This window comes from Anser cygnoides, chromosome Z (genome assembly GCF_040182565.1).
Source record: "Anser cygnoides isolate HZ-2024a breed goose chromosome Z, Taihu_goose_T2T_genome, whole genome shotgun sequence".
Classification (NCBI taxonomy): Eukaryota; Metazoa; Chordata; class Aves; order Anseriformes; family Anatidae; genus Anser; species Anser cygnoides.
In genome coordinates this window covers 55,458,021-55,482,364 of record NC_089912.1, presented here as the reverse complement: position 1 = coordinate 55,482,364, position 24,344 = coordinate 55,458,021, and the positions used below count along the sequence as shown (strand labels likewise).

At 41.0% G+C, this 24,344-nt stretch overlaps 1 long non-coding RNA gene across 1 annotated transcript in view; it reads left to right on the top strand.

The window, feature by feature from the left end:
- The window catches only part of LOC106037299 (uncharacterized), a 68,591-nt gene extending 53,470 nt beyond the window's left edge, over window positions 1–15,121 (top strand). The window contains exons 2-5 of the long non-coding RNA XR_007160174.2: window positions 164–245; window positions 3,757–3,868; window positions 12,054–12,165; window positions 13,419–15,121. This is a non-coding gene — a long non-coding RNA (uncharacterized lncRNA). The remainder of the gene's footprint in view (window positions 1–163; window positions 246–3,756; window positions 3,869–12,053; window positions 12,166–13,418) is intronic.
- The last annotated feature ends 9,223 nt before the right edge of the window (window positions 15,122–24,344 follow it).

The window sequence follows — 24,344 nt, the reverse complement described above, 5'->3', positions numbered from 1 at the left end:
GGCATTGGTTGGTGGGTGGTAAGAAATTGCACTGAGCATCACTTGTTTTGTTTATTCTTTTTGTCGTGATTTTTTTTGTCTGTTTTTTGTTTGTTTTTTCTTCTTCTTTTCTTACTAAACTGTCCTTATCCCAGTTCATGAGTTCTTGCACTTTTCTTTTCAGTTTTCTTCTAGATCCCACTGAGGGGACAGGGGAGTGAGTGAATGGCTGCATAGTGTTTGCTGCCTCCAAGTTAAACCACAAGGTGAGGTGACCTTGACGGCTGTCTCTTTGTGGAAAGCCCCTTAGCTATTTTACTCACTTGCATCCTGGTGCTGAATCTATGGCACACCTGTGAATTTCTGTGAATCCAGAGCTAGTTCTGCTACTTTTATACCCATTTTGTAGCCTGGTGAACCATCTGTGCTTTTGTCCTTCTCCTCATTCCCTTCAAATAACTTGCCACAAGAACTTTTAAGTGGGAACCTCATCCAGAATAGGTAAAAAAATGATCTTTTGTGTTCACTGGTTTCATCCAAGGAAAAAATAAAATAAAATGTTAATGCAGAGGTGACCAGGCTCTTTTCTGATATTGGAAGAGTACAGTGAAACTCCACTGTGATACTAGTGGCTACATCTATCCTAAAAAATGAAAAGCACCTGAGATTTTTCTGGGACAATGAAAACAGCTGAATGACCCTGAACATTATTAGCTTAACTTGTTTATCCTCTGAAACCAAGTAATTTTATGTGAACGTACAATGTATGAAATCATCTCTGGATTAAGCTAACTCTTGATCCGTGTCTGAGAATTATTTCAACGATTTCACATTGGCTTTGGTCAAAAATATGCCACAGGCTGGTCTAAATAAATAACATGGTAGCTGATCAGGTTCCCATGCCCAGATATATTCCATAGCACTAAACTAGTTCAATTTATTTGTACAGATATTCCTACAGGATCCTTGATAAAAATAGATTAATTATTGCACTGTGATAGTCAAGTGCCTCATGCTGTCATATGTCTTTCACTCCAGGTGCTTCTGAAGACATTTACCAAGCAAGAATAAAACACTCTTTTGTCAAGTTCCCCTTAAGTCCCTACAAATTCTGTGGATATATTTGAGAAAAGACTGTAATGTACTGGAGCAGAGGATTGCTCCAATGCAGTCACCTTTGAGGTGGAACATGGGCAGCTCCCAAAAGAAAAAGAGAAAAGAAATCTGGAACCAGCACTCAGGCCAAATTCTTTTCCCGTGGCCTGACCCGGTTTCTGTCTCATTGTATTAATGTTGTCTCAGCTCCAGATAGTGTCAGTATCAGTTACATTCCCTTCTGTGAGCCACAAAAAAACACCTAAAGCATTTTGTGCACTCAACCTGGAGGCAATCTGCTAACACTCAAGTGCTCATTGAATGGAAAATGATGCAACAGTTGGCTAGCTGGAAACATTATACTATGTAATAACATACTTTTCTGGTTTCTCCTCTCTGACCCATCACAGACAGGCATCCTTCTGTGTACCTCATTTGTGGGAGACTGGACAATTAAAACTCAGATAAAGTAATAGAGGAAGAAAAAAAAACTGTTGAGGATGAACAAAACCAGCTGAATTGTTCTTCCTTAGGTTTTAGTGCACCTGATGTCCCACAGACTGTGACCCTCTTAAGAGAAAGCAAGATAGTCTGGATTTTACCCTCTTCCCTCACAAATTGCCAGTATGTATGGGACATTTTTTTCAACATTTTGAGGACATTTATTAATGGATTGAGAGGTATAGTGCTTGGTTTTCTTAGAAAGCAAAATAAACACAAAGAAAAATTTGCTTATTTTTCCTCCAAGTAATTCTTTTTTACATGTTTGTGCAATTTCTTTCCACCTATAAAAATCCTTTCTATCCTATTGTGTGCATGTGTGTGGTGGTGGTGGTGGCAGGTTTTCCAATAATAACAGTAGTAATAATAATAATAATAATAATAATAATAATAATAATAACAACAACAACAACAACAACAAAGAACAACCACCACCAGCAACAAAAAAACAACCAACCAACATTTTTAAAAAATAAAAAATATGGCATTTTGCATCACTATTCCTTTGGGGGTGGGGGGGAACAGGGGAGGGGGGAGGTGTGGGATAGAATATGCTCATCCAATATCAAGAGGATTCTTCTTAGTAACAATCACGTCAGTCATTGGTCTTACCATTTCCCTAGGGTGCTACATTCATTGTGGGAAAGACTGAAATTTGTGACTTCTTTGTAAGGAAGTTACACCAACAATGTTATCTTCTGACATGCACTACTTTTGTAGATATTAATGATTATCTTAATGTAACAAGTTCAGTTTTCAATTACAGTTATGAGTCTTATTATTATGACAAAAAAAAAAGTCAGCAATTTCAGCAAGTGGAGAGCACATTAGAGATAGCTAACAGGAACTAAGACAATAAAAAGTAATCTTTGTTTGCGTAGTCCGATAGCAACTTATTTCCTTGTCCTAGACACTTTCTCTTCAGAGGTACAGCTGGGAGTTGCCCTTGCTCAGAAAATGTCATGTTTAACCCCATGTTCTGAGCTTTGGCAACTTTTACTCTCGCTTTTCTCTCTCTCTTTTGCATTTAAGACAAATAACAGTGCAAGTCTTTAAGATTGTGCTAGGGCTTGCTCAGGTGACAAGTACAGTGGATTGTACAATGTAGTAAACAGCACTGCTACTGAGCTTTGCAAATAGCAATCAGATGTTCCTGCCCCATATGGTTTGAAAGCACCTGCCCCAGAACAGATGGTTTAATCAGCATCTGATGTGCAGTCTCACTTCTCTGACTGCCATAAAAAAGTGACACTGTGGATTTCTCATGTGGAGCCAGGCTTTGAAGCTTAAGGCCAGCTTACAATGCAGAGAAGCCCATGGCATATCAAAGACGCAGAGCTAAAGGCAAGAGTTGTCTCATGAAAGTCAAGTCAACTCAGCGTTGCTCTCTGTGTGGAATATGCTGGAGATACAACTTGAAAGAGATGCCTAACTGAATATTTGAACAGTGGCCTTGCAACTCCACAGAGTGGGGAGATTTTTTGACCTTGGAAAGTGAACTTCAAGTCTGCATACACAAAGTTTTATGACTGCGCTATGGAATTGTCTATGGTACATCCACAATGGAAATGTAGGATTCCTGCAACTAGGAGTTCATGAGATAACTGAGATTAGCAAAAAGCAATTTGTTATGAAACAAAAATGCCGTTAAAGTCCTATGGCTCTATTAAAGCACTGACAAATGGCTGGCCAGCAAGGCATTTCAGAACACACTATATTTGATGCTCCAGACTTTAAGCCTGTTAGAATCATAGAGGGTGACACTGTGGCAGCTGAAACTCACTGGTCCAGTCTCACCTCATCTCGTTTTAACACACCCAGTTATATAAACAGAAAGCCTAAACTCCTGTGCTACTTTTTCAGAAAACTGAGAAAACTGGTAGTGTCTCGAGCATTTTCAGATCCTCAGTGAACTTCAGCTGGGTGTCAAAACATTAGGTGAAATGTATCCAAGCCTTCATACAAGGCTAATATACAAGTGCCATTTCTATATTAAGTCCTGTACAGTGTGTTGATATAATTCTTTAATTAATAGCCCAGTACTAACTGTTAGATAACTTCAGCATCTGTGTTAAATTTGAACTTTTAAATGATGAACTCAATAGTAGACAGGATCCCAGCTGCATGCCTGTCACAGATGGATTTCTAAGCAAAAGCTATATTGTTTCTTGTCTTTCTTAGATCTTTATGACCTCACTGCTGAGGACAAAGGTGACCCCTCCACTAAAGGCATCTAATCCTCTTGTCCCAACTCTCAAACTACAGAAAAGCAAGCGTCTTTTGGCCCATTCAGGTATATATGTATATATATGATGGAGATATGTATGATATGATATATATATGATAAAGACTCCACTGCAAAGAAAGGTAGCAGTCTTTCTCCTTGAAGATCTTCAAAAGCCTCATGGACATGGTCCTGTGCAACCTACTCTGGGTGGCTCTGCTTGAGCTAGGGGTTGGTCCAGATGGCATCCAGAGATCCCTTCCAACCTTAACTATTCTGTGATTGTGGTATTTCCTGAAAACATCTGTTCATCTGAAGTTTTAAAGTAGAAATGATCAGAATATAGGATACAAATATGTATGTGTATGTGTATGTATATGTTTATGTTTGTTTGTTTGTTTTTCCTGCAGTCCACATTAAAAACAAGCTAGAAATAACAGCCAAGTGACTTTTTCCATATAACAAGTATAAAATGTACTCCAGCCTAGGCGAAAGAAATTGTATGCTCAGGGGTGAAAAAATACAATTAAAAACACCATGAGTAGAAGTAGAAGGTATCTTGATATTTTTTTAACATTTTCATTTTTGTTCTACAAAACATCTTATAAACCATTCTTAGTGTTTCACCAGCACATCTTTCTCTTGATTTATGTATGTTTACATATATACATACACATATATATATGTATGATTATATATATATATAAATGTTAGATTGCATTTAATAGATTTAGGATAGCATCAGTGTTCTAGAAGAGCACCGTAGGGTAATGCTTCTCCGAAGATATTACATCATAAAAAGGATGCTTTTTATGCAGATGGATATTGATCCAGAGATTGTTTCCCTTCTCTTTAGTGATCTGAAAATGTAAGACCAGATGATCTCCATAAACTCTCCAATCTGTATCTCTCCAATTTAGTTAGCACAAGTTCCTCTATTAACAATGGCTGCATTTTGATGGCCTAGGGATAGTTGTTCTTAAACACTGACACTATTCACTAAACTGTACACAGCACACAAAATCAGCAATACAGGAACAGTTAGACTGGGTCAAAAAAGCTGCCTGTTTGGTCCAGAATTCTGTATATAAAGAAGTAGTGATGATGGTTTCAAAGAAGAAAAATATGAATAATAATAATAATAATAATTGAGAAATTACAAAATTGACAATTACAAAAAAGTTCTGTTGGTAGATCCTGGCATCCACTCAGAAACAAGAGGGTTTTTATTGGGACTGGTTGGACAATCAGATTTCTAGCAATGACAGTGGAGAAAAAATGTGTAAATTGGAGATAAAATGTACTTCTTGTTAAAAAATGCATTTTAGCAGGCCCCCGTGAGGTATGGAAATACATTTATCTCCATTTTACAGATAGAAGATGAGGAACAAAAAGAAGTGACTAAATCAAGGTCATAGCAGATTCTTACAGCAATGGTAAATTCAGTCTTGGATGCCAGATTCCTCTGAAGTAGGGCTGCCATTTGACTGAGTTTCCCAGACATATTTCCAAGGAGTAGAAATGAAACAAGTGAGCAAATAAACAAAAGCATGAAGACTTTGTCCTGACTGAGTAATTGGTTGTAACAGACTTATGGGCACCTGGAGTGCTGGCCAAAATGTCACTGTGTAATGTTTTGCACCCTAATCAATTTTATGAAGCTTGCACAACACAGATGTGCCTTGAAAACACTTACCTTGGGTGCACAAACACTGCAAGATTGCCTGCACAGGTGTTGCAAGTCCAAAGGCTTTCCAGATGTGCCAAGCTTTCTGACAACTATTTTATCAACTGTGCAGTACATACATTGGGAATGTGATGTATCCTGGAGCTCTAGATTCATTGTACACTTATTAGGCTGTCACCTTCTACATGTGCCTGTCGTATAGCCAACATGTCCCAGTTGCATATGGGAGTACACTCCCATTACGTTCATGCAGTAGATTGGACACCTTGAACTTTTTGCACAGTTGGTGCATAAATCTCAGACAGAAATATGGGACCCTTTCCCAACAGATATTCCAGCCCTGGGTCCAAACTATGCCTAGAAAAAGTAATGGAAGACAAAAGCAATAATTCAATATAAATGATCCCCACTTACAGAATACCTTTCTTTGGAGCATATTGCTATGGAGAAGTCCCCAAAGACAGACTGTGCAACCTGTGCTTACGGACACATACTCATTACTAGTGAACCTATATAATAGGTGCTGTGAGTTGCAGGAATTTCTGGATTTTATAAAAAGTTCTCATTATTCCCTCGTGCTTTTCCTCTAAAAATTAAAAGTTATTTTGCATTCACAGCTGTTTATAATAATCTTTTGTTGTTGATAAATCTTACACAGTCATTGTGTTTCTGATATTGCATTTCTGAATTTGGTCTCATCAACTGACCTTTGTGGAAATGATGCCTGTATGACCAATAAGAATAAGAGAGAAGTTGAAGCCTGGAAGCACAATTACTTCTCTATGAACAATTTGTTAGATATAGCCTAAAATATGCAGTAATCCAAGTACAAACACAGAGGCTACTTGATTAGAGAAAAAAGCCAATTCATACTTTGAAAGGGAATAAAGAAATAAATAAATCTGTGTAGCCATCTGTGCTGTGTATATCAGACTGATTTGAGGAGATATTTCTGCAGAGCTCTCCAAGATCATTCAGCTGCCAGACCTGTGACTTGTAACACTCAGTCCGACATGAACTAAGAAACCCATAGGTAAATTCATAACTGGCATTGTGCCAATATGAAATAGTTCGATGATGGGAGGTTTATATTGTTAAATTAGAATCAGCACCTATTGCCAGTGGGAAGAAATAACAGGACCACCATACACTGTGACTAACATCTCCCAGGGGAAATTTTTCTCTTTTTCCTTTCATCTGCAAGACACCTCCTTCACATACTTTATTCTAAAATGCTGCACAGACAGAAATTTTGAAAGGTAATGATTATTAGTGCTATGCGATGATTTCCATGCTAAGAATTTCCTAAGGGTTTTAAGGTCTGTCTATCCCCACTAGAGATTGATAAAGCACCATCTCAGAGATAAACAGCACAGAATAATTAGGAAAACATCAGCTCCTGGGATCCCTGTGAAATATTTCACTGACACAGACTGCCACCTCTTCTTGCCGTAGCAAACCGAAAAAAAAATGCCTATCTAAGAATGCCTGATGCACTATCTCATACAATGTGTGTTGTCATGCAGTAGGAACTGTTTTGTTGAGGAACACACAGCTACTTCTGCAGTGAAGTGGATGAGCAATAAAGTTAGAAGGAAGAACACTTTTGTTGTTGTTCTGTAAGAAATCACAAGATGTTAGCTAGTTTGGATGTAGCCAAGAAGCTATTTCATTTGGGCTTTGCATTGTACATGCCATGTCCTGTAATTGATGTCAAGTAACTTAACAGATAGTTATCAAGTGTTATCAACACTTCTCAGAGAATACAATCATTTAAATTATAGCGAGCCTTTTAACACTGTTCTGTAACACTAGTTTAGTAGTAATTTAAAAACAAAAAGTCAAGATACTGGTTATCCCTGGAGTATTTTCAGCTGAGGTCTAATCTTAACATGGCTTAGTAGCTCTGGTTAGGAATTTTCTGGTGCAATTTGGGTTTTTCAGCTTTCTGTCTCTGTTTCCTCACTGATATGCAACCTATTTACTTTTCAAAGTCAAAACTTTTCTTTGTCAAAGGTACAGTGTTTCCTTTGAAAAATTGGTTAATATATATATATATATATTTAAAGTAGACTGTTTCTTTTAAGTAAATATTTTTATACAGAAAGCAAAATGAATTAAAAGCAATTAAAAGGTCACTGTTCACAAACAGTGATGGACTGGTGGGAGATGTGGTGGTCGAGAGCTGTCTTGGGCAGAGTGACCACGAAATGGTTCAGTTCTCTATTCTTGGCGAAGTCAGGAAGGGGACCAGTAAAACTGCTGTCTTGGACTTCCGGAGGGCTGACTTTGAGCTGTTCAGGACACTGGTTGGCAGAGTCCCTTGGGAGGTGGTTCTGAAGGGCAAAGGAGTCCAGGAAGGCTGGGCACTCTTCAAGAAGGAAATCTTAATGGCTCAGGAGCAGTCTGTCCCCACGTGCCCAAAGACGAACCGGCGCAGAACTAGACTGGCCTGGCTGAACAGAGAGTTGTGGCTCGAGCTTAGGAGAAAAAGGAGGGTTTACAATCTTTGGAAAAGAGGGCGGGCTACTCAAGAGGACTATAAGGATGTTGCGAGGCTGTGCAGGGACAAAATTAGGAAGGCTAAAGCTCATCTGGAGCTCAATCTGGCTACTGCCGTTAAAGATAACCAAAAACGATTTTACAAATACATCAACACAAAAAGGAGGACTAAGGAGAATCTCCATCCTTTACTGGATGTGGGGGGAAACTTAGTTACAAGGGATGAGGAAAAGGCTGAGGTGCTCAATGCCTTCTTTGCCTCAGTCTTTAGCAGCAAGACCAGTTGTTCTCTGGATACCCAGTACCCTGAGCTGATGGAAGGGGATGGGGAACAGGATGTGGCCCTCACTATCCACGAGGAAATGGTTGGAGACCTGCTACAGCACTTGGATGTACGCAAGTCGATGGGGCCAGAAGGGATCCACCTGAGGGTACTGAGCGAACTGGCAGAGGAGCTGGCCAAGCTGCTTTCCATCATTTATTGGCAGCCCTGGTTATCAGGAGAGGTCCCAGTCAACTGGCGGCTAGCAAATGTGACGCCCATCTAAAAGAAGGGTCAGAGGGTAGATCCAGGGAACTATAGGCTTGTTAGTTTGACATCAGTGCCAGGGAAGCTCATGGAGCAGATTATCTTGAATGTCATCACGCGGCACTTGCAGGGCAACCAGGCAATCAGGCCCAGTCAGCATTGGTTTATGAAAGGTAGATCCTGCTTGATGAAACTGATCTCCTTCTATGACCAAGTGACTCGCTTGGTGGATGAGGGAAAGGCTGTGGATGTGATCTACCTTGACTTCAGTAAGGCTTTTGACACCGTTTCCCACAACATTCTCCTCAAGAAACTGGCTGCTCTTGGCTTGAACTGGCGTACGCTTTGTTGGTTTAAAAACTGGCTGGATGGCCGGGCCCAAAGAATTGTGGTGGATGGAGCCAAATTCAGTTGGAGGCCGGTTACTAGTGGAGTCCCCCAGGGCTCAGTGCTGGGGCCGGTCCTCTTTAATATCTTTATCGATGACCTGGATGAGGGGATCAAGTGCACCCTCAGTAAGTTTGCAGACGACACCAAGTTAGGTGCGTGTGTCGATCTGCTCGAGGGAAGGAAGGCTGTGCAGGAGGATCTGGACAGGCTGGAGCGATGGGCTGAGGTCAACTGTATGAAGTTCAACAAGGCCAAGTGCCGGGTCCTGCACCTGGGGCACAACAACCCCAAGCAGAGCTACAGGCTGGGAGATGAGTGGTTGGAAAGCTGCCTGGCCGAGAAGGACCTGGGAGTACTGGTTGATAGTCGACTGAATATGAGCCAGCAGTGTGCTCAGGTGGCCAAGAAGGCCAACAGCATCCTGGCCTGTATAAGAAGCAGTGTGGCCAGCAGGTCTAGGGAAGAGATTGTGCCCCTGTACTCGGCTCTGGTGAGGCCGCACCTCGAGTACTGTGTTCAGTTTTGGGCCCCTCGCTACAGGAAGGACATGGAGGTGCTTGAGAGAGTCCAGAGAAGGGCAACGAAGCTGGCGAGGGGTCTGGAGAACAAGTCTTATGAGGAGCGGCTGAGGGAGCTGGGGTTGTTCAGCCTGGAGAAGAGGAGGCTCAGGGGAGACCTCATCGCTCTCTATAGGTACCTTAAAGGAGGCTGTAGAGAGGTGGGGGTTGGTCTATTCTCCCATGTGCCTGGTGACAGGGCGAGGGGGAATGGGCTAAAGTTGTGCCAGGGGAGGTTTAGGTTGGATGTTAAGAAGAACTTCTTTACTGAAAGGGTTGTAAGGCATTGGAATGGACTGCCCAGGTGGTTGAGTCACCATCCCTGGAGGTCTTTAAAAGACGTTTAGATGTAGAGCTTAGTGATATGGTTTAGTGGAGGTCTTGTTAGTGTTAGGACAGAGGTTGGACTAGATGATCTTGGAGGTCTCTTCCAACCTAGACAATTCTGTGATTCTGTGAATTAGGGTTAGAATATACTGATAGGAAAAGGTTTAGAATACTTTACTGACATAATAGTTAGTCTTACTAGGTTTATGGTAGCTGTAGTAATGACAGTAAATTTTCAGGGACATTTTTGAGATTCTGACTTTTGATTTGATTTCAAGTACCTTGAACAGGGAAAAAAAAAAAATCAGTTCTTGAAAATACCTGTAAGAAGGAAAAAAAAGAAGAAAAAAATAAAAATTCCTGAAGCCTATCAATGTATTGCATATATTGAGCCAAAGAATTCTTCAGTAACATGTCCATGGGTGATACAGGCTAGGCAACAAAATCCTAATTTTTATTATTATGATAAAGTTATTGGAATAGTTTTACATTGCACATATTATGTACAGTTTATAAATTCTTTGTCAGTTTTAGGGCACTATTTACTTCACCCACTGAGGTGAATCACAGCTCAGCGCTAGCCTATGCTGCATACTTATGACCTGAGTGTACTAAAGATGCAAGGACATTTTGCTGTGAGGAATTTATTAATGCTTTGCCATCTATCTCAAAACCACAATTCATTTCCTTTCATAATTTGTATTGCTTAATTCATAATTGAGTATTGCTTAATTACATCTCCTTTTTTTTTTTTTTTTTTTTTTTAATACATTCCCCAGCAGTAACAATAGAAAGGTCTGTTAGTCATCCAAAGTTTCTGCAGCATTGCTCTGAACCATCTGAAGATCATTAATGTGCTAATCACAAAAGAAAGGAGAGAAATTTGCAGAACTTTATGAGCAGTTAATGCAAAGTTAGAACCCAGGCTCTCATTTTTAAATAGGAGGAATACATGCCTAATATGAATAACTTCTGATATCATACAGGGAGAAGAGCATGACTGAGCATGACACTGACCACCAGCCAGTAACACAAAAGTATCGCTCTTGGCAGGTGGATTCACTCATGCTGTATATGTGATATTTCTTACTGATGGATTGTACAAAACTACTGATATGATGTCAGAGTGACTTGTTTCATCTCCGCTAAGGTCAAGGTTGGTTCAGGCTTCATATGGCTCAAAACCTGGACCAACGCCCAATGAAGTTAATATGACCATTTCCATTGACTTTGATAGGTTTTGAATCAGGCGATGTAGATAGGTATAACTTAAGGAATTCAATCAGGGAAGAGTATGGAAGCAGAAAAATGAAGTAATAATGTGTGAAAATCTGAAGAACCCTAACAGGCTCCAGCTGTAGTCAAGTTTGTGCCTTTGTTGAATTAAATCACTTTATGGTAAGAGTCTCTAGTTTGGATTAGTAGTAAATGGCTAAAACGTACTGTAAACTCAGATTATTATTAACAATCTATCTTTTTATCCAGATTGGTTCTTTTGTTTGTTTGTTTGTTTGTTTGTTTGTTGCATTTTTCGTATGAACTTTACAAAGGAAATGACTATCATATTGTGAGAAAGAAAACCAAATGGTGATAACACAGGATGAGACATCCTCCATTGACCACAGAAATGCTCACATGTTCCCAGACTTACTCAAGGTTGAAATCCCTTTAATTGTTCATTTCAAAGCAGCAGGAAACAGAAAGCTCATTCACAGCAGGTATATAGGGAAGAGTGAGATGCTGAATGTGGACTACTTTATTGAAAATTCCTGGAGTTAAAGTGCTATTGCTTCAGTGACAAAGATGGCATATTTGTGTGTGGGTAATAGTCTATCCTATTTATAATGAGAAATGCCATGTAAAAAAGAAATCCTTAAGCAGCTGACTGAGCCAAGAAATCAAACGGACAATTAGTTGGCTTCATTCTCCCATAAGGTATTTAAGTGACTGATAAATTGGAAATATAAAAGGGAAAAGAGGTGCTCCAAAATAGGCACTGAAGGGGAAGAAAATACAATTTAAAGGCAATGGGCTTTCATGTTGCACCGTGTTATTGGTATTGTCTGGACAGGTTTGTAAAACAAGCAAAGTAACAAAACCCTATAACGTGTTTATAAAGAACAAACAGATATGGGCGTAAAAGAGAGTGGGTTCCTCACAGCAGTGATGCATGTCTTAAGAGGACATGGGATGCATCAGTGGTATTGGTATGGAGTGAGAAGCATATCTCTGTAGTAGGTATGTTCTGTTTTGCTTCACCAGGATCTCTTCCCCAGACATATACACGCCCATGAGGAAAGAAGGCTACAGGAGTATTCACATATGGAAGTGATCTGTAAAAATGCATCAGATATCTCAGAGGTACATTACACAGGTACATTACTTTAGATGTGTGTGGGAAGGACTTATTATATGATTGCATTTTTCCTGGCTGGAATTTAGTAGAGAATACTGTTTCAGAAATCACAGTAAATAAATCTGAAAGTTCTCTATCTTCCCCTAATGTCTTCCCACATGATGTATGGCAATAAACAGAACAGTCGTTCCCCAGTTGCCCAGTATCTCCTTAAAAACACTCAGTGAGAGAAATTCCTATTTTTATTTATTTTTTTTTTCCAGATAAGCTGTTACCAGGTATGCCTGCAAATTTTTATGTGCCTCCTTGAAACTGTTCCTGTTTCTACATTGTTTTGTCCCTTCAGCATGAATTACTGCCCGAACAGTCACTCATGCCTGTATTTGTATTGTTGGCTGATTGCTAGGCATGGGATTTTACATTGGGAGATTCTCAATGTCTTCATTCAAGTTTTTAATTGAAATATAACATAGTTCTTTATCCAGGCTGTTTCACAATATGTCCCTTCTTATTTGAGGCACCTTCTGCTACTGAAGGGAGATACAATTCGAGTATTTCAGAAACATGATATCCAAAAGAAGTGTTAATGCAGTATTAAGTATTTTAATGCAATTAAAGTGAGAGTCAAGTGGAAAAAAGTAAACTGTGGTGCACTGAATGACCAAGAAACTTTTTTGGAAAAGATTATGCACACCTGACAGGTCCAATGTGATAAGTATATCAAGATTTAGTGTCCATTTATTAGTTTCTTAGTGCAGGGAAACTATGTGGATGCCAAACCTGAATCATTACCCTCATTTTTCATGATATAATCAGTATGAAAATGGTGACTACCTGGATATTTTCCTGGACATCAGGTGTTCTAACTAAGTACAGCTAGATCACCATTATTTCATCATTGACTCATTATCATTCTGATTAATGTTGCTTCTTTATTTTCATTCCCTGTTCTGAAACAATGCATATGTCATTGAGTAATTATGTCCAGTTCCTGCTTCTGAATTATGACCTTGACAAGCATGTGTCTTTGTCATTGCTACTCTAGCTTCACCCTTTTCCCTGAAGCCTTTCCCTCACAGACAAATAAATTAGCACCTGATGATGCTTAGTTGAGCTTAAGGTCAAAACCTGAAAATATTCCTCTTATACATTGCTACATGCAAACCTCTTGCCACTATCATTTTCTTTGACCATTAAATTCTTCACTCAAACATTTGAGAGGCATGCTTGTTGGATTGCATTTGGATATATTCAATCTCTGCTTATTTCAGCTTGAATAGTGGGAGGCATTGGCACGTGGATGTGAAAGTTTCCTGTGTGTTTTGAAGCTGAATATACAGATGATCAACCTCTCTGTTCATGGATTTACCACCATTTTGAAGGTTTGTGGTCAGCTTTCCCCACAGCAGCAGTCCCATTTGGTACACCTAGATGTATACAGATATGAGACATAAAGGTCTTGATTTTCACTTGACTCTGAAATGAAACCATTCCTGCAAATTTTAATATTAAAGAGCACCCAAAAACATTATTAAGGAGTTGCATTTGCAGTTTAAGGAAGCAACAATTTTAACAGCACACAGCATTAACCCCCTGTAACCCCTATCCTCCATTGGTGTCATTTACCAATTTCTCCACTGGTAATGTCTGTATACCTCTATTCCTTTGTTGGGAGTCTGACAAACTATTCTCTAATAAAACACCAGAGTAGAGCAAATTAGCAGAATCTTTTGCTAGGATATGCAAAACACATGAATACTGTTCCCATTATAAAATATCTTACTGAAAAACATCCAAGGTGGCAGAGTGACTGAAAGAGAGATTGTGAAATTCTCCACTGTCATTCCACCCTGATAATGACAATTTCCTTTTGATCCGAAGTTATACTGTTTTTACTCAATATATTGAAAAGAAGACATTTCAATGTTTGGTCAAGTAACTTTAACTGAATTTGATCTCCAGTTCAAATATTTGTGTTTTAAAACGTTGGTCATGAACTTGACCTTCTTGGCAAAATAACAAAAGGCAAGGATGAGTCTTAGCTGTCTGATGATAAATTTCATGTGACGTTTGCACTAAAATATATCTTTCTCTTAGGTTACATTTTAAAAAGAGGAACAATGTTCCACTAAGCCAGTCGTGGATACTAGTACATAGCTGGAAGTTACTCTCCAAGATTTCCTTAGGGGGTTTACAGTACAGAAAGGGTATAGTACAGTTTACAGAGAGACAATGGAAAATGCTGTTTGGTCACATTACATATATGAAATAACAACAGAGTTGTATCATCTCCATTGGTTCCAAATTCCCCCAACTTCTAATGACCTTTTTGTTTCAGGGTTGAGTTGCTGCTCTTTTCTTATACACACTCCTAATGGACTGTGCATTCCTTCACCTGACACCTTTTCCCCTTTAGCAAGGAAGGTGGAGTTGCCCAAAGGTGCCTTCCTATGTGACACTGTGTAATCATTTTAATATTTTAATTAAAAGAGAAGAAGACTCTCAAAAGATAAAGGAAACGCCCTTGTAAATAGAGTCAAGTTAAAACCTTTCCTGAAATGGATGTTGCCTGAAGCTACCTCATAGGGGAATTACAAGTAACAAGTAGCAGGTATGACATGAGTTTTGTTGCCAGCAAGGTAGTGGGAGATCACTTAGTAAGGTATTAACCAAGCATATCTATCCATTTCCTGTATTTTGCAGACCCTTTTCAAAGAACACAAAAGTGTGGAGTTACAAAAAAAAAAAAAAAGACACAACAAGCCAAACCACACAAAAAAAAAAAAAGAAAGAAAGAAAAGAAAGAGGAAAGAGAGACAGAGATGGGAGAGAAAGAGAGAAACAAAAAGAGAAGAAAAACAGAGAAAGAGAGAGAAAGAAAAATAGAAGAGAAAGAGAGAGAGAAAGAGAGGAAGAGGAAGAGGAGGAGGAAGAGGAGGAGGAGGAGGAGGAGGAGGAGGAGGAGGAGGAGGAGGAGGAGGAGGAAGAGGAAGAGGAAGAGAAAGAGGAAGAGGAAGAGGAAGAGGAAGAGGAAGAGGAAGAGGAAGAAAGAGAGAGGAAGAAAGACGGAAAGAAGGAAAGAAAGAAGGAAAGAGAAGGAAGGAAGGAAGGAAGGAAGGAAGGAAGGAAGGAAGGAAGGAAGGAAGGAAGGAAGGAAGGAAAGGAAGGAAGGAAGGAAGGAAGGAAGGAAGGAAGGAAGGAAGGAAGGAAGGAAGGAAGGAAGGAAGGAAGGAAGGAAGGAAGGAAGGAAGGAAGGAAGGAAGGAAGGAAGAGAAAAAGAAAGAGAGAAAGAAAGAGAAAGAGAGAGAGAGAGAAAGAGAGAGAGAAAGAGAGAAAGAGAGAAAGGGAGAAAGAGAGAAAGAAAGAGAGAGAGAAAGAGAGAAAGAGAGAAAAAGAGAGAAAGAGAGAGAGAAAGAGAGAAAGAGAGAAAGAGAGAAAGAGAGAAAGAGAGAAAGAGAGAGAGAGAGAGAGAGAGAGAAAGAAAGAAAGAAAGAAAGAAAGAAAGAAAGAAAGAAAGAAAGAAAGAAAGAAAGAAAGAAAGAGAAAGAAAAGAAAGAGAAGAAGGGAGAAAGGGAGAAATGAAGGAAGGAAGGTTGTTTGGTTTTGTTGGAGAAGGTCAACATAAACACTGTCCTGAGATTTTGTCTTCTGGCAAGAATTACAAACAAAAGAAAACAAAAGAAAACAAAACAAAAAAAGTAGTTAATATTAGTTAAAAATAACAAAATTTAAAAGACCTTTTTAAAGAGCAAGCCACATATTGAAGTTTGCTGGAAGTGATTGCCCCTTGCTAAAATTTAAACCCAGAGTTTCTGGAATGGATACATTTTCTTGAATGTTACCGTAAGGAAGATAACATAGGTTTTGTATGTACTTCAAAGATACCATGATTTTTGACAAACTCGTTTTGCATTTTCTAGTTATGTATGGACAGTGATAGTGGATTCTAGATGATTTTTTTTTTGCTGATAACTATGTGATTTCCTTCTCTGTCCACGGCTCATTTAGACCAGCCTCAAATGATTTCATGGAAATGCATACTGTTAGAAACCTCTTCCACAGCCTGGTGCCTCAAACTGATGTATCTGGGTATAGTTCAAAAGCCAGCATGACACATAAGCACAGCTCAAGGAGTCAGTTCCTCTATCCCTTTGGCAATGGGTTTTTCTCTGTGTAAGGACATTGCTTTGGCTCCCATAATAGAAGACATGCATCGCAAATGTGTGCCCTAAGAAATATTGAAACTAATACTGAATGCACTCCTGGAAACTTGATATTTTCATCACATACCATCTAAGCTAATACACTGCACTGTTTACGGTCCTCCACTACAATATATTTTGAAACGATTACCTTGCTTTGAGTCATTTGTGTCATAATGCTCTCCATAGGTGCCTATAAAATTAAAATGTAAGCATCTTTTATTGGTGGCACTACATCTTAATTGAAAATATTAAAGGCTATTGCTCTCCTATTTTATTCGTGTGTGTGTGTGTTTGTTTTGTTTTTTGTTTGTTTGTTTCTCCCTCTCTGTTTAATTGACTAATCATATGATCTTTTTCTTTAATGGAATAATCATGAAAGAAAATATGAAGCTAATTTAAATTAAAACTGGATTTGGCAATATTTAAGTGATTATTCCGAAATAGCAGAGGGTACACAAGGCAATAAACATCTGCTACATTCATGACCACTGGCCTCACTGTTTATGAGCTTGAGTGATATTTATTTCTAAGAGACATGCTTCTTGTTGGGTTATACTGTATTTTCCCCCTTGTTTATAGTTATTTTACCCCTTGTAAAATTTTAAAATTTATCAGCACTTTTCTTGTCCCTTTCTTGCTTCTATTCCCATCTCCTTTCACATTAACACCAGGGTGCAATTCAAGCAAATGAGAAACAGTATCCAAGAAATCTTTCCACCAGTGGAGACAGGGGTTTAGCTGTTTCCCCACTTATAAGCTATGTAGAGGACTCCAGATTTATGGCCTGAAGAAGCTAATGGGAATTCTATATTGTAGATAATTTATTGTTCAGCTGCCATTCAATTGTATTTACTGTATGCAATTGCTGAGCTAAGCTGTTACTTTTTTTTTTTTCTTGACATGCAATACAGACTAAGAATGAAGTTGGAGAACTAGTTGTAATTGAAAGATAACATCTTTTTGGTTTTGTTTTGTTGTACTTAAGAAAATGCAAGAGAAAATAAAGCAGGTTGCATTTTGGAGTGTTTGGAAAATAATTTAGCTAAAGAGACAACATAACAGCTATGAAAAGAAATAATCTTCAGCAGATGAGGCAAAGAAATGTTTGTAGGAAGAACTTTATTTGAACAACATGTGTAGTACATGTTTTTTTGGACATACAAACACTTCTTCAGATCTGAAAAAGAATAAGGAAATTTCAAAGCTAATGTCTTTTAAAATTTCCTTTGGGCACTTCTCTGTATATTCTACAATTGAATGAAGTCTATATTACCTTTAATCCATTTTCTATAATGATAATGCTGTTGTGCCAGCAAGCTGCCGGTTAGCATATGGTGACACAGGGTGTGCTTTAAGGAACTTCATCCATAGGATTGCAATAGTTTCCAAGAATCGTTTTTTAGGAGTAGAATGTGTATAGTTTCATAACCATAAATGTAAAGGATCTGGATATACAACAGATTTAGTCTTCTAGTTCCAACAGAGAAAGAGAGGACAGAGCTCCAACAGAGCTCAAGGAGGAGGTGCAGAGGTTGAGGGATATCAGGGAGTGCGAGCGGGAGATAGACTGGTGGAGCGACTCCCTGCAGGACCGGAGGGAGAGGGACCAGGGTGAGACGCTCCAAAGGGGGGTGGACCCCCTGCCCTGTCGCCATCGGGCAGAGGGAGGGGACCTGCGAGTTGAGGAGGAATGGAGACAGGTCCCTGCTCGACCTCGCAGGAGATGCCCTCCTCTTCCGGTGCCGCCTTCCCAGGTGCCCTTGAACAATAGGTTTGAGGCCCTGGAGCTGGAGAGACCGGTGGGTGAGGATGAGGTAGGAAGCCTACCCAGGAGGATGCCTGAGGTGAGGAAGTTGACTCCACGCCTCAGGACTGCCTCCACCAAGAAAGAAAGAAGGGTGATTGTTGTGGGCGACTCCCTCCTCAGGGGAACGGAGGGCCCTATTTGTCGGCCTGACCCCACACATAGGGAAGTCTGCTGCCTCCCTGGGGCCAGGGTCAGAGACATTACCAGGAAGCTTCCAAACCTGGTTCGCCCCTCTGACTATTACCCGCTTTTGATAGTCCAGGCTGGCAGTGACGATGTTGAAAAGAGAAACCTCAAGGCTATCAAACAGGACTATAGGGGGCTGGGACGATTGGTGGAGGGAGCGGGAGTGCAGGTGGTGTTTTCGTCCATCCCTACGGGGGAAGGGAGAGGCACGGAGAGGACATGGAAAACTCGCGTGGTTAATAGGTGGCTCAGAGGCTGGTGCCAGCACAGAAATTTTGGGTTTTTTCACCATGGGGAGCTTTACTCGGCACCCGGCCTGATGGCCCCAGACGGGTCCTTATCTCCAAGGGGAAAACGGATCCTAGGCCAGGAGCTGGCGGGACTCATAGAGAGCGCTTTAAACTAGGTAAGAAGGGGGACGGGGCTCAAACAAGGCTTGTTGGAGCTGTGCCGGGGGAAACAATGGCTGGGCCGGGGAAGAAGGCGATGGCCCAGCTGAAGTGCATCTACACTAATGCACGCAGCATGGGTAACAAACAGGAGGAGCTGGAAGCCATCGTGCAGCAGGCAGGCTACGACTTGGTTGCCATCACGGAGACGTGGTGGGACCGCTCCCACGACTGGAGTGCTGCAATGCCTGGCTATCGGCTCTTCAGGAGGGACAGGCAGCACAGAGGGGGTGGTGGCGTGGCTCTCTACATTAGAGAATCTTTTGATGTTGATGTTGTGGAACTCCAGGCTGGGAATGATAAGGTTGAATCCCTGTGGGTTAGGATCCGCGGGAAGGCCGGCAAGGCTAGCTTCCTGGTCGGGGTCTGTTATAGACCGCCGAACCAGGATGAGGAGACGGATGAGGAGTTTTATAGGCAACTGACAGAAGTTGCAAAATCGTCGGCGCTTGTCCTCGTGGGGGACTTCAACTTCCCGGACATATCCTGGAAACACAACACGGCACAGAGAAAGCAGTCTAGGAGGTTTCTGGAGAGCGTGGGAGATAGCTTCCTGACGCAGCTGGTCAGTGAACCTACCAGGGGTGGTGCCCCGCTAGACCTTCTCTTCACAAACAGAGAAGGACTGGTGGGAGATGTGGTGGTCGGAAACTGTCTTGGGCAGAGTGACCACGAAATGGTAGAGTTCTCTATTCTTGGCGAGGCCAGGAAGGGGACCAGTAAAACTGCTGTCTTGGACTTTCGGAGGGCTGACTTTGAGCTGCTCAGGACGCTGGTTGGCCGAGTCCATTGGGAGGCGGTTCTGAAGGGCAGAGGAGTCCAGGAAGGCTGAGCGCTCCTCAAGAAGGAAATCGTGATGGCACAGGAGCGGTCCGTCCCCACGTGTCCAAAGACGAGCCGGCGTGGAAGAAGACCGGCCTGGCTCAACAGAGAGTTGCGGCTTGTGCTTAGCAGAAAAAAGAGGGTTTATAATCTTTGGAAAAAAGGGCGGGCCACTGAGGAGGACTACAAGGATGTAGCGAGGCTGTGCAGGGAGAAAATTAGAAAGGTCAAAGCTCATCTGGAGCTCAACCTGGCTACTGCCGTTAAAGACAACAAAAAATCCTTTTACAAATATATCAACGCGAAATGGAGGACTAAGGAGAATCTCCATCCTTTACTGGATGCGAGGGGAAACCTAGTTACTAAGGGTGAGGAAAAGGCTGAGGTGCTTAATGCCGCCTTTGCCTCAGTCTTTAGCGGCAATACCGGCTGTTCTCTGGATACCCAGTGCCTTGAGCTGGTGGAAGGGGATGGGGAGCAGGACGTGGCCCTCGCTATCCATGAGGAAATGGTTGGCGACCTGCTACGGAGCTTGGATGTGCGCAAGTCGATGGGGCCGGATGGGATGCACCCGAGGGTACTGAAAGAACTGGTGGAGGAGCTGGCCGAGCCGCTTTCCATCATTTATCGGCAGTCCTGGCTATCGGGGGAGGTCCCAGTTGACTGGCGGCTAGCCAATGTGACGCCCATCTACAAGAAGGGCCGCAGGGCAGACCCGGGGAACTATAGGCCTGTCAGTTTGACCTCAGTGCCAGGAAAGCTCATGGAGCAGATTATCTTGAGGGTCATCACGCGGCACTTGCAGGGCAACCAGGCGATCAGGCCCAGTCAGCATGGGTTTATTAAAGGCAGGTCCTGCTTGACGAACCTGATCTCCTTCTATGACCAAGTGACGCGCTTGGTGGATGAGGGAAAGGCTGTGGATGTGGTTTACCTTGACCTCAGTAAGGCTTTTGACACAGTTCCCCACAACATTCTCCTCAAGAAACTGGCTACTCGGGGCTTGGACTGGCGTACGCTTCGCTGGGTTAGAAACTGGCTGGGTAGCCGGGCCCAAAGAGTTGTGGTGAATGGAGTCAAATCTGGTTGGAGGCCGGTCACTAGTGGCGTCCCCCAGGGCTCGGTACTGGGGCCGGTCCTCTTTAATATCTTTATCGATGATCTGGATGAGGGCGTCCAGTGCACCCTCAGTAAGTTTGCAGACGACAGCAAGCTAAGTGTGTGTGTCGATCTGCTCGAGGGCAGGAAGGCTGTGCAGGAGGATCTGGATAGGCTGGAGCGATGGGCTGAGGTCAACTGTATGAAGTTCAACAAGGCCAAGTGCCGGGTCCTGCACCTGGGGCGCAACAACCCCAAGCAGAGGTACAGGCTGGGAGATGAGTGGCTGGAAAGCTGCCTGGCCGAGAGGGACCTGGGAGTATTGGTTGATAGTCGGCTGAATATGAGCCAGCAGTGTGCCCAGGTGGCCAAGAAGGCCAACAGCATCCTGGCCTGCATAAGAAGCAGTGTGGCCAGCAGGTCTAGGGAAGTGATTGTGCCCCTGTACTCGGCTCTGGTGAGGCCGCACCTCGAGTACTGTGTTCAGTTTTGGGCCCCTCGCTACAGGAAGGACATGGACGTGCTCGAGCGAGTCCAGAGAAGGGCGACCAAGCTGGTGAGGGGTCTGAAGAACAAGTCTTACGAGGAGCGGCTGAGGGAGCTGGGCTTGTTCAGCCTGGAGAAGAGGAGGCTCAGGGACGACCTTATCGCTCTCTACAGTTACCTTAAAGGAGGCTGTAAAGAGGTGGGGGTTGGTCTGTTCTCCTACGTGCCTGGTGACAGGACGAGGGGGAATGGGCGAAAGTTGCGACAGGGGAGTTTTAGGTTGGATGTTAGGAAGTACTTCTTTACCGAAAGGGTTATTAAGCATTGGAATGGGCTGCCCAGGGAGGTGGTGGAGTCACCATCCCTGGAGGTCTTTAAAAGACGTTTAGATGTAGAGCTTAGCGATATGGTTTAGTGGAGTACTTAGTGTTAGGTCGGAGGTTGGACTCGATGATCTTGAGGTCTCTTCCAACCTAGAAATCTGTGATACTGTGATACTGTGATACTGTGACAACAGATGATGCTATAGTTCCTTTCCATCAAACTCCCTATCAACCTAATTCCATTCAATTATCTTTGCATATAGTCTCAGTCAATAATCAATAATGTTTCTATGCTTCATTCTCTTTTTACTTTTTTTTTTTTGGTATGAATTTTTTGCCAAGGAGCATTCTATATTAAATATGTGCAATCCAGGTTTTCTAACATTTTTTCACTGTTAAGGCAAAACAGCTACCTATAATACAGACTAAATTTGTCATTCAGAGAAAGAGTCAAAAACTGCCAAGCAAGGGGTCAAATTTCATGTTTCCATGGATAGGAAAATGGGTATGAACAGCTCTGCTATCACCTAGGGTAAATGTAACTGAGTAAACATGTATCCTGTAGAAGATACATGAATTTTCAGTCCCTTGGAACCTATTCAGTGAGCATCTTCAGAGAGAGGACTGCATGAACCCAGTACTTCTAAAGGAACACAATATGTGTGAGATTCAGGTTTCCACATTCAGATAGTTAAAAAAAAAAAAAAAAAAAAAAAAAAATTATTCCTTTTTAACATTTATAATTAGATTTATATGTGCGATTTTTTTTTTCTTTAGAACTGAGCATAAGAATTAGGAATAAAGCAATAATTCTTTACATCTACAAACACTGAAAATCAAATAAAATAATTTACTCATATTTAGGATTGTCTAAACTGAAAGGTGTCATAAGGTAACTGGAAGATTCTTTACGAAAAATTTACTGCTTCTATACTCAAGTTATACTAGACTTGAAAAACTGAAATCTGCTTAGCAATATAAGTGGAAAAATTGAGAAATGTAAGTTCAATTTATTGTCAATATTGTAGAGGGATTGTGGAAGGAGGAAAAGGTTGTCACTACATGCATGGTATTTTTCATGGAAATGATATGGTCTCATTCTTACCTCCAAAAATCTTAAAATACAAATAGCTACCAGATGAAAGAACTGTTATTTTTTTTTGTAGATCCTCTAAAGTGAGAGGATACACTGGGGGATCCTGGCCTAAGTGACTTGAACATAGTAGAAAGTGATTTGAGCTGTTTTCTTTAAACTTTGATCCAAGAACTATACTATTTATTATTATTATTATTATTTTATTTATTTTATTATTTCCCTCCAGAAATGTTCCTGGAGCATCCAATTAGTGTAAATTTTTTTTCACAAAAAGAGACTACTCTAAATGGTGGAATTCAGCTCGACTAGATTTGGAATGTGAAGCTTTCCAGTGCATGGCAAAATTAAGAAGTCGAAGTACTAATATTCCTTTTCCCCTTAGCCACACAACTTCACTTTCAGCTGTTTCCTGTCTGTTTAGTTTAACTCTTGTACAAAATATTGTCAGAACAAATAAAATGTCATTATATAGTATCACTGTAAGTTTAATAAACGTCCGCACATCACAGAACACTGAGCCACAGGCTAACATTATAAGACAGATTTTGTTAGAAGTTTGCTTATTTTTGTTGTTATTGAGTGTACTTTGTATATTATTTTTTTCCATATTATTTTGGGGAGGATAAAACTTCTTAGGGCAGAATATCCTTGTGTATAAAGTGAAGAACAATTATTTTTCCCCACAAATTTCCAGCAGGCTGAAATAAAAAATACATTTGCAAAGGAAAAAAAAAAAAAAAGGCACATTTTACCTCCACTTACATGTATCTCATGCAAACCTGAACTGCAGCTCGAGGGCACAACTCAAGATTTGATATTAAAGTGTTTCATTTGCAACCAATTATGCTCAGGATTAAATTCCACTGCTGCCTCGCTTAACAGTACAGTACCTTGATTTCAAACAACCTGATACCATTCCTCCCACCCCCCTTTCTCTCCCCTTTTCCTGTCCCTTAGAACCATCTCTGCCTTCATCAAAACAATTTCATTTGTACTTATGAAAGCATTGCAGCCGGTAAGCGGAGAGTACGGAATAAGCTTAACCATTGTAGCCTTTTTCCCATCTGAATATCACGAATCTTGTATCTCACCATGGTGTAAGGTCTCTGATTACATCAACCTCTCCAAATTATGCTGAAATGGAGGCCATTCAATTTGCTACAATCAGTAACTTTCGAAAGAGCCCTGCATAATTGATTTCACAGTAATATAGGCATAGGTGAATGAGTTCCTCAGCCTCGTTTATACAATGTTTTCTTTCATTCCAAAGTGCACTATTCAATAGAAATCACATTTTTTTTTTCCCCAACAGTTGGCAGGTAAGGTTTTTGGCATATATAAAGTTGAGACAGAGAAAGAGAGAGCAGGAAAAAATACTGTAGAAACAAGAAAATTGAAATTAATGCCCTGGTTGAAACACTAAATGCAGACAATCCTTGGGTGAAATAAATACTCTTTTCTATGTGTCTGATCAAGATGGGGAAAGAAGGACTCAGATACAAAACACTGTTGAAAGTTAAATGCAGCCCCCCACATACAATTTGTTGGGGGGAGGATTTCAAAGCATATCATTCATCTAATGACTGAAAATGTCTAGCTATGTCCACAAGCTGAAGAGAATATGGCCACCTAGTTGGTGTGGGAGTTAGAGAATCAGAACTTTACAAACTGGGTATATTTTGCACCCTTGAGCAATTAAAGTGGGCCACTGCCTTTATACCACCT